General features: G+C 40.0%; 1 long non-coding RNA gene across 1 annotated transcript; it reads left to right on the forward strand.

Moving 5' to 3' along the window:
* The first annotated feature begins 9,418 nt into the window (after positions 1-9,418).
* On the forward strand, positions 9,419-18,672 carry LOC121932177. The gene is made up of 4 exons (XR_006104283.1): positions 9,419-9,561; positions 11,813-11,919; positions 14,592-14,685; positions 18,537-18,672. It is a non-coding gene; the product is annotated as an uncharacterized LOC121932177 (long non-coding RNA).
* The last annotated feature ends 616 nt before the right edge of the window (positions 18,673-19,288 follow it).

Raw genomic sequence — 19,288 nt, forward strand, 5'->3', positions numbered from 1 at the left:
GTAATATTGGATAACATCACTATAAAAATCCCTTTGCAAAATGGTCACTGTGAGTTAAGCATTAAATATAAAATGTTAATACAGTGGAACACTATTAAGGAAGATTCTTATTATGGATAAGGAACATTATTTTTATAATAGAGATGAAGACGGGAGCTGGGATTGCAGATTTGTAAAACCCTAGGCAAACTCAGTTTGGATGTGTTCCATTACTTGCCAATGGATGGTTAAATTTTTATCACATTTTTTACAGTACTTTTATAGTTGGAATGGAAATCTGGGGCAATTTCAAACAGGGAAAATACCTCCAGGTGGTATGAGAGTGAGAAAAAGATAGAGAGATCAAGAACAAAGAAAGGGATTCATGTATGTCAATGTGGGATCATTTTTTTCTGGGAACATCAGTGTGAGCTGCATTATTGTGTGTGATCATAAACCCCTGGGTATAAATGTGGAATACAGTGGCTCCACACAGGTTGCATCTGAACTGCAGAGATAAAGCAATTCGACACCGTTTTAATTGCCATAGCTCAGTGCTATGGAATCCCTGGATTTGCAGTTTTGTGAGATATTTAGCCTTCTCTATTAGAGAGCTCTGGTGCCACAACAAACTACGGATCCCAGGATTCCATAGGATGGCACCATGACAGATAAAGCAGTGCCAAACTGCATTATTTTTGCAGTGCAGATGGTCTCCATCAGCTAAGTAGTCTATAGGCTGATAAACCCAATCTAATTTTATGTAAGACAAATCTCATCCTCTAGATTCTTGATTATTTTTGGTTCTTTGGATATCAACCATGATGTTCCCATGAAAAGGCTGGAGCTCTGACACTCTCTATTATGTTCCTATACCTTTTGGTGCCTGAGAGTATTAAGTGCATTAAATGTAAGGCCCCGTGAACCTGAGAACATTTGAGGGATGACAGGTTTCTGCTGCAGTATGAAGCAAGGGAATATATAATTACATCATTGTCTCTCCTCTTGCTCCCGGGTGTAACTTGCTTAAATGTCATCTCAGAACTGCAAGCTCTCACTCTCTTTTCTTTTGGCGTAAGCCTTATTCAAACGGCACTCCCGACATCATGATAATGGTGTGTGCCTTAGCCCAGGGAGAGCACGTGGCTTCCGCAGGGGAATTCATATTCAGGCATCACCGATCATTGACCTGGCTATTGTTGTTTGTGATACTTACTGGTAAACTTTTGCAATCAATACAACATCAGCCCGCATTGCACCTGGGAATGGAAACCTGAAACAGTGCACTTAATCTTGAAGCCAGCTTACGCTCCCTGCTCGGTTGCTAAACTGGGTAGTTGGCCTACTTGATGCAGCATTATTACTGCAGAGGTCAGATGTGAGCTGGCTTGGCAAGTGCTGATGAATGGCTCTTTGTGATGAAGCACCTCTTCTGTCCAACACAAGAGACATTTAATAATGATGGACCATAACTGCACACACAGAAAAAACCCTGTTGCTGCTTTGGAAGCTTCTAGCGTGGAAGCTTCATTTTCAAATAAAAGCTTTTCCTTTTTAAAGGGGAAGTACAATCAGTATATTTCTTTTAAGACATTTGGCAATTACAAAGAATATGAAAAGTTACCAGAACAATGCTTTGCTTCACTCTGGGAAATGTTTTTGAAGTGGAGGGATTAAACCAGTGGTAGGAATCCTGTGGGCCCCCAGATGTGGTTGGCTTCCAATTCCCAGTATAAAACATCATTAGGTAACTTGAATATTACCTCAAGGTAAACATAGATTTGGATCCAGTGGTATCGTTCTGCAAGGACAGACGTGTACAACCTACAGGCCACAGACCCATCTTTGGTTGCATCTGCACTGCAGAAACAATCCAGTTTGAGACTGCTTTATCTGGTATGGCTCAGTGCTATGGAATGTTGGAAATTGTAGTTTTGCGAGACATTTAGCCCCCTTTGTCAGAGAGTTCTGGTGCCACAACAAACTACAATTCACAGAATTCCATAGCATTGAGCCATGGCAGTTAAAGTGGTGTCAAACTACATTATTTCTGCAGTGTGGATGCAGCCTTTGTGGTCTTTCTGTAAACTTGCAGGAGGCAGTAGGAATGATAAAGCCCTCTGAAGGCAGAAAGCCAAGATGACACTCTGTAGCTGGCTTTTGAAGGCTCTATCATGCCTGCTGTTTGGACATTCAAAGCACTGCCATCACTGTTATCACTGCCAGTGGAACATCACTATTAGAATACTGTATAGTTTTCCAGGGGAAGTAGAGATCTTCAGTATGTGAAGACATAATATGTTCAGAACATCACAAGAAAAGGAACTAAATTTACAATAACAACAACAATGAAATAAGCTGAGGAAAGCTTTAGTGTAGTGAGAATGGTTCGAAATCAGCAAATGATAGAAAATGAAGTGAATTCAGTATGGAAAGGAAAGGAAAAAAATACTGAGCCAAGTATCAGTGTGGTGAGGTTATTTGAAAGGCTACTAATGCAATATGTGAGCAAATAAATAAAGTACTGTACATTAAATATGATGGGCAAATTAATGAACAGGGAGGTTTCACTGTAAGATGAAAGTGGAAGACATCTTTCTGGGGCAGGAAGGCAATGTAAATAATTAAAGGTAGGCAAAAATAAATAAATGTATAATATGGACTGTTGGTGAAAAGGAAAACCTCTTGGAATGAGTGGTATGGTCTTTTCTTAAGTGGATCTCAACAGGTTACTGATCCCACCCTCTATGTGACCACTGGTTCCCAAAAAATATGCACATCAGTGTTAAGACAAAGTGCAAACTCTCAATGTTTAGTGAAACACATCAACTCCAATTTGATACAATGTGCACAACTGCTGGCAGAACACATATAACCATTAGTGGAACAAAATATATGGATAAAGAGTTTGAAATTCTCATTGAGCTATGACTTCAGGGAGAATTTTTATAAAATGATGTATGGTATTTAACACCAGAAGGTTATCAAAAATTTACAGGGACACCTCAGATGTTCGAAATATAATCAGAAGGTCAGGACTTTTCCACCCTCATATATAGTGAACCTGAGATGAAGCGAAGAACTACTGGATTCAGATTCATCTTATATTGGAAGACATTTTAAAAGTAAAGGTACAGTTAAAACCAAAGACTTTTTTGTGCTTGGAATTCTGGATGATCAAACTGAGAAGAAACATGGGAGGACTTTACAAGAAGATTGGCTGATGAAGATATTGAACATGCTGAAATGGACAAATTGACAATGGGGCGAAACAGACGTTCAATAAGAGCCAGGTTCCCAGCAGACTGGGGGCATGGCATTCAGACAGTAGCATGCCCTCAGTCCACCAGGAAGCTGCAGATCCAAGGCGTTTTGGCAGCACAATGTTTACACATGCTGTGCCGAAGAAATACTGAAGAAATGCCACAGTGGCAGCAAAGGCATCCCTTCCCCAGTGCAAAAAAGAGTGGCTTTCTGCCACTCCTTTTTGTGACAGGAAAAGGCCAGGTTGGGGGCGCAGCATGCGGTTGCTGCGACTTTAACCTGGCAAGCAAAGGGGCAGCCAAAAGCTGCTTCTTACCCGCCATCTGTTTCGTCCTAGTGTTGTTAAAGAGAAATCTTTGAATAGCTTTAAGAAAGACTGAGAATTGTTTATTTCTTATTTGCAGTTACACTGGAAATATGAATCAACAATAGGTTTTATTAAATAAACAGGTTTTATATTGTGTAAATATAATACTATGAATAGAAGTATAGCTAATAGTGGTATATACATCAGTTAGGCAGGGAAGCCAGTGTGGCATAGTGGCTTGAGTGCTGGACTACAGCTCTGGAGATGAAGGGTTCCATTCCCAGTTTGGCCGTGAAACTCACTGGGTGACGGTCGAAGGCTTTCACAGTCAACATCCATAGTTTTTTGTTGGTTTTTCAGGCTATGTGGCCTTATTCTGGAAGAGTTTATTCCTGATCTTTCGCCAACATCTGTGGCTGGCATCATCAGAGAATACTGGCATGGAAGTGAGTGAGATATATACTGTATACTGTGTGGTCCTTTGTTGAGAGGAGGTGATTTGCACATTAATCTGTGTGTTGGTCTGTTGTTGAATTAGTGGTCCATTGTCTGCTGGGAAACCCCTTCATCCTGGGTGTTTTTCATTTGCCCATGCTGGTATTTTTCAGGCCAGGAGATATAGAAATAGGTGAGTGATGTTTTTTTCTCACATCTGCCACATCTGCTCAGATATGTTTTAAAACAAGATGCATGCAGCTATGTACAAAAGTGTGTTCATGTTTACTAGAATCTGGGTACTAAGAGTTCAGTCCACCCCACTGTCCCATGTGAATTATTGAAATTTAAGCTTAAGTGTTGCTGACTTCCAATGAATTAATGGCTTAAATCCAAGTACTTCAGCTGAAATGGGTTGTGAAATCAGATCATTAGTAACCCTGCACTCTCTGTAACTGAGAATTAAACACCTCTTTCATGGTGATGTATGAAAACATCTTTGTAATTCAAAGGCCTGGGTAGTTTTGCACAAGCAAATGTAAAAATATTGGTTATTTGTTTTCTGTTTCTTTCTCTCTATATATTAGGTATGTGCATTTATTTCTTTTCCTTTCTTTCATTTTCTATGTACAACTCTTTGGAGTCATGGAAAAGGATGTAACTGAAAGTAGCAGAATGAATCTAGCAAAAATACAAGGAAATTTTGCCAGTGTAGAAGCCGTCTTTGAACATGGAAGCAGTCATTTGAGACATTTAAAACTGCATGAGTATGAAAGACTAGAAAATATACTTGATGAAACTCAGTTACTTTGGCATAAAGGAGGTCATTCTCCATTTCTAACTCCAAAATCTTCTACACTATTTGTGCTTAATTTTACATAGTTAGAGCTATAGAGCATAATCATCCAAATCGTAATAAAAATCTTATAATGTATAAAAACCTGTAATGCCTCATTTCCCATCAAATGAGGTTAGCCCATCTCAAATGTGAATAGCTTCTCTTCCATTGGGTCAGTGGGAGGGTACAAGATATCCTGGCCTTAGATACAGCTACGCACACACACACATGTTGGAAAAGACTAATCTCCCAGTCCCCTCTGATAAATTATTCTGCCACTATGTTCCAGTGGTTTGGCTGGTCCTGCATTTTAATTATGCTAAGGAAAGATGACCCTTCTTATATCTCCAGAACATCATTTAGAATATTTTCCCCCTAATTTTCCCTCCACAGACATCAGTCTTGGGTGACCATCCTTAAATAAAAAGGCATCATATCTGTATGAGAGCCAGCACAGTGTAGAAGTTTATGTATTGGACTATGACTCTGGGAGCCGAGGGATTGAATCCTCACTAAGCTATCCTCTTGGTGAACTTGGACAAGCCAGACTCTCTCAGCCTAAGAGGAAGACAACAGCAAACCTCTTCCACATAAATCATGTCAAAGAAACCCTATGATAGGATTGGCATAAGTCAAAACCAACATGAAAGCATATACAATGAGCCTGCACCATACGTGGGCTTCATTTCCACAGCTTTCAGCATATGCTGAAGCCATGGGAGAATATAATGAATGGTGTGCACGCCTATGGCATGTGCACCGTGCAGCGCTGCATGCACACGTCCCATTATTTTCAATGGGGTGTGAGCATATGTGATTTACCTCTTACCCGGAGGGGTCTGGAACGGATCCCCTGCATAAGGGAAGGAGCTCTGTAACCTCAGCTTGTTCAGGACCATGTTTATATAAATCTGTGGCTTACAAACCATGTCCTGTTTTGGTGGGGGGGGGGAAGGCATGGTATACATAAAGAGACAGCATGGTGTAGTGGTTTGAGCACTGGACTATGATTCTAGAGATCAGGGTTCAATTCCCTACTCCAACATGGAAAACTATGGATTAGTCACACACACTCAGCCTCACAAAACTGTGACAGGTTTGCCTTAGGGTCATCATACATCAGAAACAACTTGAAGAACACAAGACCAGTAAAATAAAGATGAGATCAGTTTTTAATAAAACAACAGAAGTGGATGTCTGGTTTTGGTTTGGTTTGGTTTGGTTCTGGCATATTTGGCAGTCTAGAAGCTGCTAGAGAGCTCTAGAGTAGAAAATCCCCATCTTCCAGATGCACTGAAGTAGTTCCCAACCCGGAGCCCATGTTAGACCAAGGAGTCCCTCTTGCTCAACTTTGGAATCCTTCTTACACAACTGACTCTCCTCAGGTCCCCCCTTTTCATGTATGTGTGTTTCCAAGCAATAAGAAGCAGCAAGCCATCAAGATGTGACACCAAGGGCTGAGTGAAGTGTCCTGTAGAAAAATATATTCTACTTTTTAACTTTAATTATCCTTGAATACCAGACTAGAAATATCACTTCTTGCCCCAAGCATGACATCTGCAGTTCTAAGTAAATTTGTTAGAAAAACCCACCTGTCTCAGTAAACAAGGTAGAAGACCAGGCTGCAAGAATGCTTTGAAGCTTCCAGGCAATTATTTCTGAATGTAATGCCATATGGGAAGTGGAAGAGAGCCGTTTTAAAATCAAATGCACATGCTCTGCTATTGCCTTTGAGATATATATATGGAGAATTGGAATACCATTTTAGTGCCAATGGTGAAAGTATTTTTATTCTCATAACACATCCGCTATGGACAGTATGCTGAGCCTGGACCAAAGAGATCTAGATTTATATTGGCCCATGATGCAGATTTTGGGGGCAGCCTGCAGAGCATCAGTATCTCTCAGCCTGTGCCAAATTAAGCTAATGCACATAATAAGAATAAATAAAATAATAGTAGTATCAAATATACATAACATTGAAGGAAACATATTGCAGTGTGGCTGTGTTGGTCATACATCAAAATACAACAAAATCCAAAATCCACAAAATAAACAATATTTTATTAGCCAACCAAACTGCAGACAATACACCATGCAACCTTTGAAGCTTCACTGTTGTTTTCATCAGGTGTTAATATTAAAAATCACACAGGAGAAGAAAGGTGATGGTGTTAGAATCACAGGCCTATATTTTTCTTCTCAGTTGTTATTCTGTTGCTAGTCAAGATGGTGGTGAGGAATCTCCATGCTTCTTGGCCACGTGGGGGCCAGGGACAAAGGGCAATAAAAGATAAGCAGTATAGCTCTTCAGTGAATTTTAGATTTTTTTGTATTTTGTTGCATGGCCAAAATGGCTACCCCTAAATGTGTTCTCTGGATTTGAAGATACCCAATTTTGCCACAACAGGGGAAATTTTAACAAGAGGGAGCAATAGACTGAGACTTAATTCTCTGGTGTTTTTAATATAGCACCTAAAGGTTTTTCCAGATGTAACAGTAATGGGACTTCTTAGGAAATGCAATGTTCTCTGACTTAAGCACTAGACAGATGGGCGCTATAGGGCACCCTCATCACGTGCGAGGGGCAATGTTTCTAGACGCCCCTCACACGTGACAAGGGTGTCAAAATGGCGGTGCCCTGTACAGATGGGCACTGCCATTTTGATGCAACAGATGTTTAGCGATCGCACATCGCAGCACCATAATGACGCCTCAAAAAGAACCCGCTTTTTGCTGCGCGAGGAAGCCACACGGTTTGTCTGTTAATATCGAGGAAGCCTTAATTTTAGTAAGTCGGGTTGAGAGGAAAGTACTGTGTTTGTGTGTAGGGGAGGTTTTGGGGGGCTGTATCTCTCAGAATCCCTCAGCAACTGGGCGATGCTATGAGGTGTAGTTTTTTTAAAAGTTGCTGTTCCAGTCTCTGCTTGTTTATGAGCCAACGAACAAGTGTTGGAGTGGGAGAATAAAGGATCATCATTCTGAGCAGTCTTGCAAAAACCGATTTGTTTCCTGGACTTTGGTTAGACTGAGCGCCTCCCCTTCTCTCAAAGATAAAGGAAGGGCAAAAACAGAATGTCAGAAAGACATTGGAGATTATCAGTCAGGAAAAGGATGTCTTTGTCCCATCCTTACCACGTGATCGCAGGAAAGACTTTCACACCACGTTGTGCTTATCCTGAGATAGTCCCATCCAGGAAGAGCAAGTGACAGCAATCACGTGAAAGACTTTCATGTGACATTGTGCTGATCCTGTCATTGTCCCATCATTGCAGTGGAATTGTGCTGGCATTTTGCATTAGCGGGGATTCGTGCTAATACAATTCCACTTTAATGACAGGATAATGACAGGATCAGCACTATGTGTATGAAAGGCTTCCATGGGATTGCAGTCACGGATGGAATAAGGACAGGAAAGTGATCCTGACTCTGTCTCATCCTCATATGATAATCTCCCCAGTGTTTGTGCCAGATCAGCCAGTCTCATAATCTATGACTGCCCCTTCTCCAGTCACCTAACTCCCAGAGAGTCCACAAACAACCAAGGAAGAGCTAATTGTGAAAATGCTAATTGCTGGTGAAGGTCATTCCCACTACTCCTTACCTCTGGGGTTCAGTTAAAGATGAGGTACTCTCCCACCAAGGCCAAGCTCCCAAACCTGCCAGATTGGCTTGCTACACTAACATTCCACATTGGTGAGAGTGGCATGCAAGGAGCCCATAGACACTGCTCAAGAGTACCAGAGATATTGGATTTTGACATCAGGCTTTATTCTGAACTGTAAAGGAACTATTCACATGGCTTCAGCCTAACTCCAAACTATAGACATTATCACACAAAGCTTTTAAACCAGAATTAAAGCTAGAGAATAGCTTCTTTGGTCATACTCATCACATGATATCTTCTCTCTTATTCTCTATCGCTCTCATTGCTGCTTTGCCTTTAAAACATTGGTTTGTTGTTAACAGCCCTTGTGTCAACTTCAACTCAGGGCATCCCTGAGGATGTGATATCTTCTAGACCCTCACTGCTCTGTTTACATTTTGCAGGCTCATGCCCATGACCTCCCCAATTGAATCTAGGTGTGTGGTCTTTTTCTCTTCTACCTTCAACTTTCCCAGCACTATTGTCTTTTCTAATGAGTCATGCCTTGTCATAATGTGGCCAAAGTACATACAGCATCCCTTTTCACTGATGTGAAAATCCATCAATAAGCTCTCAATATAGCTGTTTTCCCACTAGTTCTCAGGTGCAATACGTTCCTTCCTTTGCAATTCCAAAATTAGGCAGTCATGTCATGTCTTTGGTGTGATTCTCTTCTTCTGCCTTGCTATTCCCAAGCAGGCAGCTTCCCTCTTTTCTATTTCTTTTATTTTCTTTATAAAAATTGAATTGCACTGCAATAACTCTTGCAATTGCATTCAAAATAAAAAAAATGGAAATGCACACTGGGTAGGGCATAGGGAAGGAGGGTGTGGTTAAGGAAGACATGTGGAAGAGAACACGTGGTACCATCGACTGCAAAAACAGAACCTTCACACTATTTCAAAGAAATGCACTAATGTTTCCATTTCCTTAAATAATGCAGTTGTGGTGAGACAAGAGGCTCCTATGTCCTGCGACGAGTATCTTGGAATGGATTCATCTAGAGTGGATTCAGTATCCTACTGACATTGAGACACCAGCCTCTATTGGCTCCGAGCAGACTGGATGGGAAGAGGACAAAGAGCAGAAAAAGTAATGTACAATCATTTCTTCCACACATACACTGAAAAAGTAAAGAGAGTAGTGCATGGTTTTTGTCATTCTTTAACCACCCTGAATTATTAAAGGCGGAGGGTCGTTAAAATGTATTGATATATAAAATTAAACTACCACTTGCAATCTTGAAGATGCCCCAGACATCCATCATAAACTAACATTTTTCTTCTTTAAGCTGGATCACCACTCTCCCTTGACATTTTATCTCCTTGTTCTAAATTCCCTACAAGAATTTCTTTGTTTTTACTTTGATTCTTTCTAGGAAAGTGAATGGCAATTGCAGATGTAATTGCTCTTTTCCTGCATTTCTTTTTATGACACTCTCAAATATGCATTTGCACACACTTACTCATCTCAGCGGTTATGTTTGCAATTGCTTTGCTGAATTGCTTTTATTTCTGCTGATTACATAAACTTCCCAACTACATGGTGTTTGGTTTTAAAATGTATACAGCCTATTTCTTCCCCCTCCTCCCTATAAAAACCTTTATACTGAGGTTTCTTTGAGGGAATGTACTGTTAATTAATAACAGTGAGAAACTAGCTCTGGATTTATACTGAAAACTACCTCATTGCTTATGGTTACCTCATGTAGTACATTTTTAATTCAAATGTTTTCCATCTGGCCCATCATATCAGGGCATATGAGAGACACTCCTGTGCACTGCCTTTAAATTCCTCAATGAAAACAAGAACTGATTGTTCCAGGGAGAACCAAAAAAAGAAAGGGAAGGGAAGGGAAGGTAGGTAGGTAGGTGGCTATTTGCTTCTATTGCTGAGGATATCTATTTATTCAGTGCACATGTTCTTTAATTAAATTGAAAGACGCTGCATGCACACAGCTTTGGAACACTGCAGAACCCGTATCTCCTAATGGGTTAAAAATAAACAGAAAGCCTGTGAGAAAAACAAAACACAAAATAAAAAAAAGTAGGCAGAAGCGGTAATGACAGTTTTGAAGTATCCAGTACCTGTTGTGACAGGAATAACAAATTAATTGGGACTATAACAGATTCTTTGTAAAGGTGAAGTAAACACACTTGACTGTATATTTTTCACCATCAGTTAAGTCTCAATTGGTTCTAAAAATAAACAGAAGACATTGAACAGTTTTAATAGATTTTGACACCTAGGTATTATGCTGTCACTCCAGTATAAATGAATCATAACTTTAGACTGCACCAAGGAATTACTACACATTTGGAGAAAATTTATGGGGCTCCAAGCTCAGAATCGTGATGTGATATCAAAGGAAAGTCATGAGTGGAAGGGGAGGGAGAAGTGAGGGTGGCTGGCATAAATTATCTTCTCCTCTGTCCACATAGAATGCTAAAAAAGACTCAGCATGAGGCCAGAGTATATGACCTCTAATTCACAGTCATAAGTACCAGCTGGCCTTTGCCAGCTGTTAGGCAGTCTGCAACCTGTTACATGCCAATGGCAACCACCAATGCCTTTCAGGTGACCCCATGGGATGTTACAATGCTGGAAATAATACCGCTTCTATAAATACTATTTGGTATTTCTTTGCATAGAGTATGGAAGTAGACCCCCACATTTCCCAAAGCGTATGTGAACAACTATGCTAAGAACACTGTAGTGCAGGGAACTCCATATTGCGATGGGAGGCAGGTTGTCCCTTCTGTTATGTATGCTGGGCTTCTTTCTTGGCAGGTAGCAACATGGCTATATCTTCCTTTCTCACATGGCAAGACCATAGGTCTAGCTGTAAGGCAGAAAAAAAATGCAAAGGGCAGAAGACAGTGTTATTTTGTTGTTGGTCAGTTGATTGATTTGTGCAGTTTATTTGTGGGATGTGTTTTGAGGTAGTTTAATTTGAAGTCACCTATTAATAACAGCAAGAATAGCTTTCAGATTTCTTGGTTGCTGTAGCATTGCTCCCAACATAAATAAGTGCTTTTATCTTTTTTTAAAAAAAAATCTGTATTTTATTCTTTTAATTAGTGATCTGTTTTACTATTGTAATAGTTTGATTCAATTTTAATTGTCATTTTTGTATGTTTTAATTGTACTGTTCTTTTAAAATGTAAGGTGCTCTGACTCCCAATTTTAGAAAAAAGTGGGATATAAGTATGATGATGAGATGATGATAAATAAATGGTTTGTGTACTTCATATTTAAGTGCACACAGCACCTGCGTAACATGACGACATGAGTTATGTAATGGTCAGAATCCTGTTAGGACTTTACTTTGTATTTCTTATAGCACTTGTACATTTTACCAGTTTGCCCAAAGAGGTCTCCAAGTCCTCCCTGCACCAGTATTCCCCTGGGTTATGTAACAGCCTGCTACACTGCTGGAATGACATACAGGTACACCTCTGTTCTTCCCAAAACTGTCTGGTCATCCTCATGCTCTCCACAGTTGCATGAATTGGAAAGATTCTAGGTCAGTGTCTCCTTTTAGGAGAAGAAAACTAATTGGGTGCTGACCTATTGTGTCCAGTTGTCTGAATCTGATTCCTCTGGATCCATTTTTAACAGCTTTTGGTGAGGACTGCCTTGTTGCCCAGTGGAATTACTGTTACCAGAAGGGAGACAGGAGGAGTGTAACACTATAGATCAGGGGTAGGCAACCTGTGGCCCGCGGGCCGGATGCGGCCCGGCGAGGCCTTGAGACCGGCCCCAGCCCGGTCCTGCCGCCGATTGCCGCCGGGGCCTTTGGCGTCTCGTGCAAGGGGCATTGTGGGGCAATTGTCTACAGAAGCCTCAGAAACATGCATTTATCTTAACATTTTTTAAAAAATCAGCAAATTTTTTCACATGACCTCCATTTTTTATTTAAAAAAGTGTCCTCCATTTGAAAATTTTGTCCTCCATTTGCCCTGGTTCATTTATTTAATTAATTTTTTAAAAATTATTTTATTATTTATTTTTTGGCTTCGGCCCCCCAGTTGTCTGAGGGACAGCAACCCGGCCCCCGGCTCAAAAGGGTTGCCTACCCCTGCTATAGATTCTCCTTGATCCTTCAGCAGATTTCAGTGCTATTGCTCCTGGCAGCTTCCAGGAGAAGGATGAACAGAAGTTACTGGGAGCACCTTCATTCCTAGAACTGGCAGAGAAGAGCATGAACTACAGATGGATCCGAACATGAGGCATGTGGTTCACCAAGTATTTGGCTTGGTCTGCATGTTGTGGAGGCCCACCCTTGAAAAAAAATATCCCTGACATCTAAGACACAGTCTTCTACCTCCAGACATTTCCTACCATTAGCAGCACCTACCATTAGCAGCACCTATCCACAGCTTCCAATCATGAAATAGTTATTTAGCAACCACTTAAGTAGTTAGAAAATCTTTTTGTGAATATATCTTATCAACCTTTTAAACTGACATAAAACACAATCTATAAGTGTCTATTCTTCTCAGACCTGGGTCTCATGGAGTTCAATGGTGCTTATGCCAAGGTAAACATGTACAGGTCTGTAATCTTAATGCCTGTCATATTAAATCTGCTCCTATTTGTGCTAAATATAGATATTTCAGATTGCAGCCTTATTCTCATAGTACTGGTTGCATTTTCTTCTAGTCCATGAGGAATTAGGAAAAGGAATAATTTTACAGACCAAACCGTTTCAGTGATAGAATTGCTTATATCAGTAAAACAAAAAATGGTTTCCTCCACCTTATACTACACCTCCTCCTCCAAAGACAGCTCTGGAGGCTTCGAAGCATTTGTAGAGCAATAGCATACCTGCAAAAGAGATAGGAAAAGAAGAAGAACCCTATCACATGGCGTTAAAACCCCAGATTACCTTTCCTGAATTCAGTCCTAATTCAGGAGGAAGCCGGGTGTCATCACACAGAAATCACCGCCCAGGTCCATCCCAAGTGCAGCCCAGGTTCTGTAAGCCCCTTTGGTGGCCATTTTTAGAAGTCAGAAGCACACCTGGCATCCTCCCAAATTAGGACTGAATCCGGGAAAGGTAAGCCAGTTTTAACCCATGCGATAGGGTCCGAAGTCCTGTTAGCCTAGTAGAGAGCTAGTAGCATCATGCTTGATTTAGCCCACAGTGTGCACTCATGTGAGAAATGAGGTAAATTAAAGTAGCTCAGCATCCATCTAAGGCACAGGGTGGGCCAATGGGGCTCCCCAGCTGTTTTGCTTAGCCTCCATCTCATCCTTGTCTGTGCTTATTAGAGCTGATGAAGTTGTAGCTTAATAGCATCTGGAAGGCCACAGCTGTGCACTTGTGATATAAAATACTGATGGCCCTTCAGGTGGAGTTATCTGATCCCATCACTGTGGAATGAATATACCTTGTTCAGGCCACAAGCTGTCACTATCATAAAGTAATACCAGCTCTATGAGGCCACAGGCCTCTCATCTGGGATGAGGAACTAGCTGGTACACTACAGCTGAGTGACTTGTAATTCTCCAGATGTTTTAGATTGCTATCCCCATCATGGAGGTCCAATAACATCTGGAAGACTGCAGGTTTCTCAGAGTCCCCCCTCCCCCCCCCTAGTCTAAGACAAATACAGTGGTCTCAGATGAGGTCCCAGCAGGCCAAATCATTGATTTGCCCTCAGAGTATAGCCTCCAAGATGCTCCACATCAATAAATATGAAAAACAGAGCCATATATATTCATTGCCATGATGCAGAATTATAGTTTTGCATCCCCTCTCCCTCCACCACAATACCTTGTGTTAACTTGTTTGCTCAGAACCTATAGACCATCTGCCATTTTTGCCTGTTCAAACCATTCCACATACATGATGGGAAGAAGAGAGTACTGATAGAAAATTATTATAATTCCTTATTTATTGTAGTTTCCTTATTCTTTTTTTTTTTTTTTTAAGAAACAAATTTCTCTATTCAATGATAAGCTGTTGAAGCCCCTAAACTGGCTGATCAGGTTGGGGCGAGGGAAGGTTTTTGCAATTGCCACCCCTGGGTTCAAGAAACCTCAAGATGTTTCGCTTTCATAAGCTGTGAAAGGAAAATGTCAGGAGCTCTCATCAGTTTTATGCTTTGCCTTAGCTGACAGCTGTATGATGCTCATTCAGTGAAACAGATGGGGAGCTGAAAGTTTCGTCAATAATAGAACTCTGATGGCTTCATGTCAGCGGTCAAGGTAATGGCCATTTATGATCTGGAGAAATGTTTTAAAAGATATGTGTACATCTCAGGCTGAGTAGTGTCAGTTTGAACTATCATTACCATGCAGCATAATTATTTCCTCATTCAAACAAAGTGCCCATCATTGAAAAATCCCAAATGAAAATAAAACTCTATCTTAATTTTATTTCACTATAGTATACCCTAAAAAACTAAACTTAATTAACAGTTCAATCATACACATGTGTACTGGGAAGAAAGTGTTACAGCTTGGATGCTAGATTTTTCGATATATTATCCAAATTTAAGTCTCAGGAGCTTCTATATTGGAAGATGAGAAGGAAATACAGTCCTTCCTCTGTTCTTGCAGTCTTCGGACTCGCGTTCCTCACTTCTGTGCAAGGGACAAACAGAGGGAGAATGAATGGAGTGTGTGCCCGCGGTGTGCCCTTGCCTATATTCAAGCCAATGGGACTTGAATATAAACAAAACTTTGTTTTCACGAGGGGGTCTGGAATGGATCCCCTGCGAAAAAGGAGGGGTGATTGCAGTGTCTTGTTAGAAGAGAGAGTAGGGTGTCTGTGGGTCAGAGGGTAAAGTATTAAGAATTCAGGCTTGCACTCTGCTTCTGGGCATGCAGCCACCAAGCTCAAAACAAAAAAGATAAGAAAACAGTCGGACTCATATTGAGGATGATGCATCATACAAAGCAATTGTATAACTCTTGAATATGGCCAGGACCACCCAGCAATAGCAGCTCTGGGTTAGTAATATAGAATATGGTTTAAGATGATGCTAAACTAAGATCATGCTGGTAATGTCTGTAAATATTCTAGCACTATGGGTTTTAAACAGGCAGCCTATGAAAGTATTCTTTTGAACCTGAAAAAAGTTACGGACAAGAGGGAGCTGAAGCATAATGCTGCAGCATGGGATTTCCCCTGTTCGGGCATGTTTCTTACCAGCCATGGCCTCTTTTAGAATAATGTGCCTGTACTCCTTTCAATTTACTCTCCCCCCCCCCCAAATGTATCCAGCATTTCATACCCACATAGCATGCTCAGACCTTACTAGGCTGCTTCGGGAAGAGAGGGTGCCCCTGAAAAGTATTTTCCTGAGTGTTAGGGGAAAGAGGTATATCTAACACTTTGGAATAAATTTTACTTTTCTGTCAATTGACAAGAGGGCCCACCCTTGGAGAATGATTTACTATTACTGAACAGAATACTTTATTAAAGTTGATATTAATGAACCAAATCCAGCTCAGTTCCAGCACAATGGAACTCACTGATTTCAAAGGGATTGTTGAGAGCATTCTACCATTATCTTCAATGGGCCTTTAAAGTTCTTAAATTTGGATGAATCATGGCTAATGTTAGACTAAAACAAGTGTTATGAAGATATTTAGTGCAAATACTTTATGTCCATAAGAAAGAACTGTCTCCCCTGCTCCCTGACAATAAAAATACAATAACAAAGTAAATAACTAATGACATTTAGCTAGTTTATGCACTTTAACTGATGTTATGTGTTTTTAACTGATATCATGTGTTATATTTTAATCTGTTGCTGTTCTCCACCTTGATCCTTGGGAAGAGATGGGTAAGAAATAACAACAACAGCTATAACAACATGCTGTGCCTTCCGAATCTTAATAGTAGGACTGGCCCTGCTCCCATCTATATTAAAAAAAATTAGGGGTCTGTCTGAATTTAATTAAACTAAAGACATTTACATTTACATACCAAAATAATGAAGTTTTACATGCCTAATAATAAAGGTTTAGAGAAAGAACTAAATTATACACAAATATAATATGCATTTTTATTTTAAAATCAAGCAATTTCTAAATCCCGCAACTATAACTTTTTAATAGTAAGAGCCACACTATGTTAGCATGAATAATGTGAACTAGTTGTAAATAAATATAACAGAATATTGACTGTTTGTGGCCTTGGTGCAGTTTTAACTGTTCTGAACATTTCCACTTATTCTTCAATAACCTCACAGCATTTGAAAGCTTTCAGGAAGCTGGGATTTAAAATTCCATTGCTTCCTCACCAGCTAGCTTTTTCCCTTTTTTAAAAAACCCACTAAAGATATGAAGCAGATAAAGCAACATTTTACTGAAAGTTCATTCATCAAAATGCTGCATATTTTGAAAAGGGTAAAAGTACTACTAAACCCATCAGGGATAAGTAAAGGCTATATACTATAGATTATTTTAATCCCCCAGCTAGATATAAAAGGGATAATTACATATTTGTGGTTGAAGCCATGTGGTAGAAAAATCAATACAACTTTTTTGTATGACACTTCATTAGTGTGAAAAATTTTAAAAGCTGAGAGGAACTGCCTGGCAATTAAATGCCTCTGCTACTTCAGATTCAGTAATGGGTTTGTATTATTATCTAGTTTATTTGAAATAGTGGTTGCACTATAGCAGTAATTGGAAAACATTGATTATGCACTTGTATATAGAAAACCTGGCAAATCATTACAGGGCACAGCAACAGTTAGTTAGCCTTACTAATGAAGCACTAATTGCTGTAAGTAGGTTAACATGTTAGTGAAACTACAGGGAGATACAGTTTTGAAAATTTTTATCTGCCTGGCGATATGTACAGTTTATTTTTAAAAACTGGGCTGGGAGAGGGGGGAAATGTTCTACAAACAGTAACCACAAGACGTTGTTCAAGTTGCATTTGCAATATTTTCCAATTATTTTTCTCTCTCTGCTATTAACTCTTCATACATCAAAATAACATCCATTATGCTCTCCAGCCATGCCTGCTTTCATGAAGCATCTAACTGAATAAAGGAGCTGTTTTATTAGAAATGAGGCCATGAGTCAATCTATAGGGTGTCCACAGGTCCTTTTTTCTTTTAGTCCTCTAAATGAAGGGCTATCCAAGTCCTTTAAGGAGTCTTAAAGTAATCCATCCACATGTAGTATCTGGACACACAGCTCATCTTGTCCTTCTCCCACTATGATGAGATGCAAATGTTAAAATACAGTATATATTATTGCACTTATTTCTAAATTTTCATTGTTATATTTTATGCAAATTTTTGCTGTTTGGAGTGATGCATACCTCAAGCCCAGTATTGTTCAACCAGGGTAGGCAACCTTGTGACTTCCATAAGTATTAGATTATACCCCCCAAGATCCTTAAGCACTGGACATTCTGACTGGGACATATGAGAGCTGTAACCCCAGACATCTACTGGGTTGCAACCTGACTAAAGTTGGGTTGCTACAATGCCACCACCATACAAATTTATGGTATTAATGGAGACATTGGTCTTGAAAAGTAGGCATTGTATTTGCTGAAAGGTGTCCCTTGGGTCTGAAGAGTCTTTCCTGTCTGACAGAATCTCTCCAAAAGTCAAACCAGGTCTTTCACAGACCTGCCTGGAAACACCAGGGATTGAACCCAGGACCTTGAACATGTAAAGCTCTATTAATTTAAGAAATCAGTGTAGGATTTCACCCTGATTCCTAAGTGGTTGGGAACCAGATTATCTGAAGGACTGTGTGCACACATGCATGACCAACAGTCCGTTTCACATTATACAATTATAGTGCTATTATCTCACTATAAATACTATGGCAACATCCTGTGGAATCCTGAGTGGAAGTTTAGGGGAATGGACATTTAGAATCCTCAGCTAAAGACTCCAAACTACAAATCTCAAGATTCCACAGGATAGGTCCATGGTAGTTAAAAGTGGAATAATAGCACTAACTGTGTAGAGTGAATGGGCCCTGAGACTAGCCTCTGGTGAAAGCTATAAGGAGGTCAAGTACCAGGACAGCACCTTTTGCGTGATGGTCATTTGTCTGTTTCTGTTTATTATTTCCAGATAGATAGATAGATTTGTCAACATTTTTCAACATACAATAAAAGCTCACATAAGAAAAATAAGCAGAAGGAAGGAAGGAAGAGAGAGAAAGAGAAAAGAAGAAATAAAAACAACAGGCCAGACAAGTAAAGAAGAGAATAAATAAATATATAACGTATTTCTTTCTTATTTGTGTGTTTCTGTTTAGACAGAATGCTTTCCCCTGGTGAGCGTGCATGGCCCCACTTTTGCTGGTATTTAAGAATATTTTCCAAGACTTATTTATGCCATGTTTTGAATGAGAAATTCCACAAAGATTTAAAATCAACCAAGTATAGGCTTGGAGGCTTTACTCTTCTTCCTCCTCCTCTTCCTCCTCCAAGGCTTTTTTGGTCAAAGTGCCTGTTCTACTTCCTCTCTCAGATGTCCTCCATAAATCAGATGCTTGGAGGGAGAGTAGGTCTTCAGAGCAAGGGAACAAAACCCTGATCATTTCCCTTTGCCACAGAAGTCTTAAAAGTTACAGCCGTCTGTCATTTTATCTCATTTTGATCAATCTGAAATTTCTTTACAATGTGTCGAGGAGAAGTCAGAAAATATTCCCACATTTAGAAACCACAGTGAACGTTATTTTTATATGCCACATGAAATTTGATGGCCTGTTTTATGCAAGACACCATAAGAAGACTGTCTGAACATACACACCGAGAGAGAAGTGGGGGGGGGGGGGGGCGGACTAAGGTCAAGGAACATCTGTGTAAGTAATGGAATAC

Source organism: Sceloporus undulatus, chromosome 1 (assembly GCF_019175285.1).
Source record: "Sceloporus undulatus isolate JIND9_A2432 ecotype Alabama chromosome 1, SceUnd_v1.1, whole genome shotgun sequence".
In the NCBI taxonomy this organism is placed as follows: Eukaryota; Metazoa; Chordata; class Lepidosauria; order Squamata; family Phrynosomatidae; genus Sceloporus; species Sceloporus undulatus.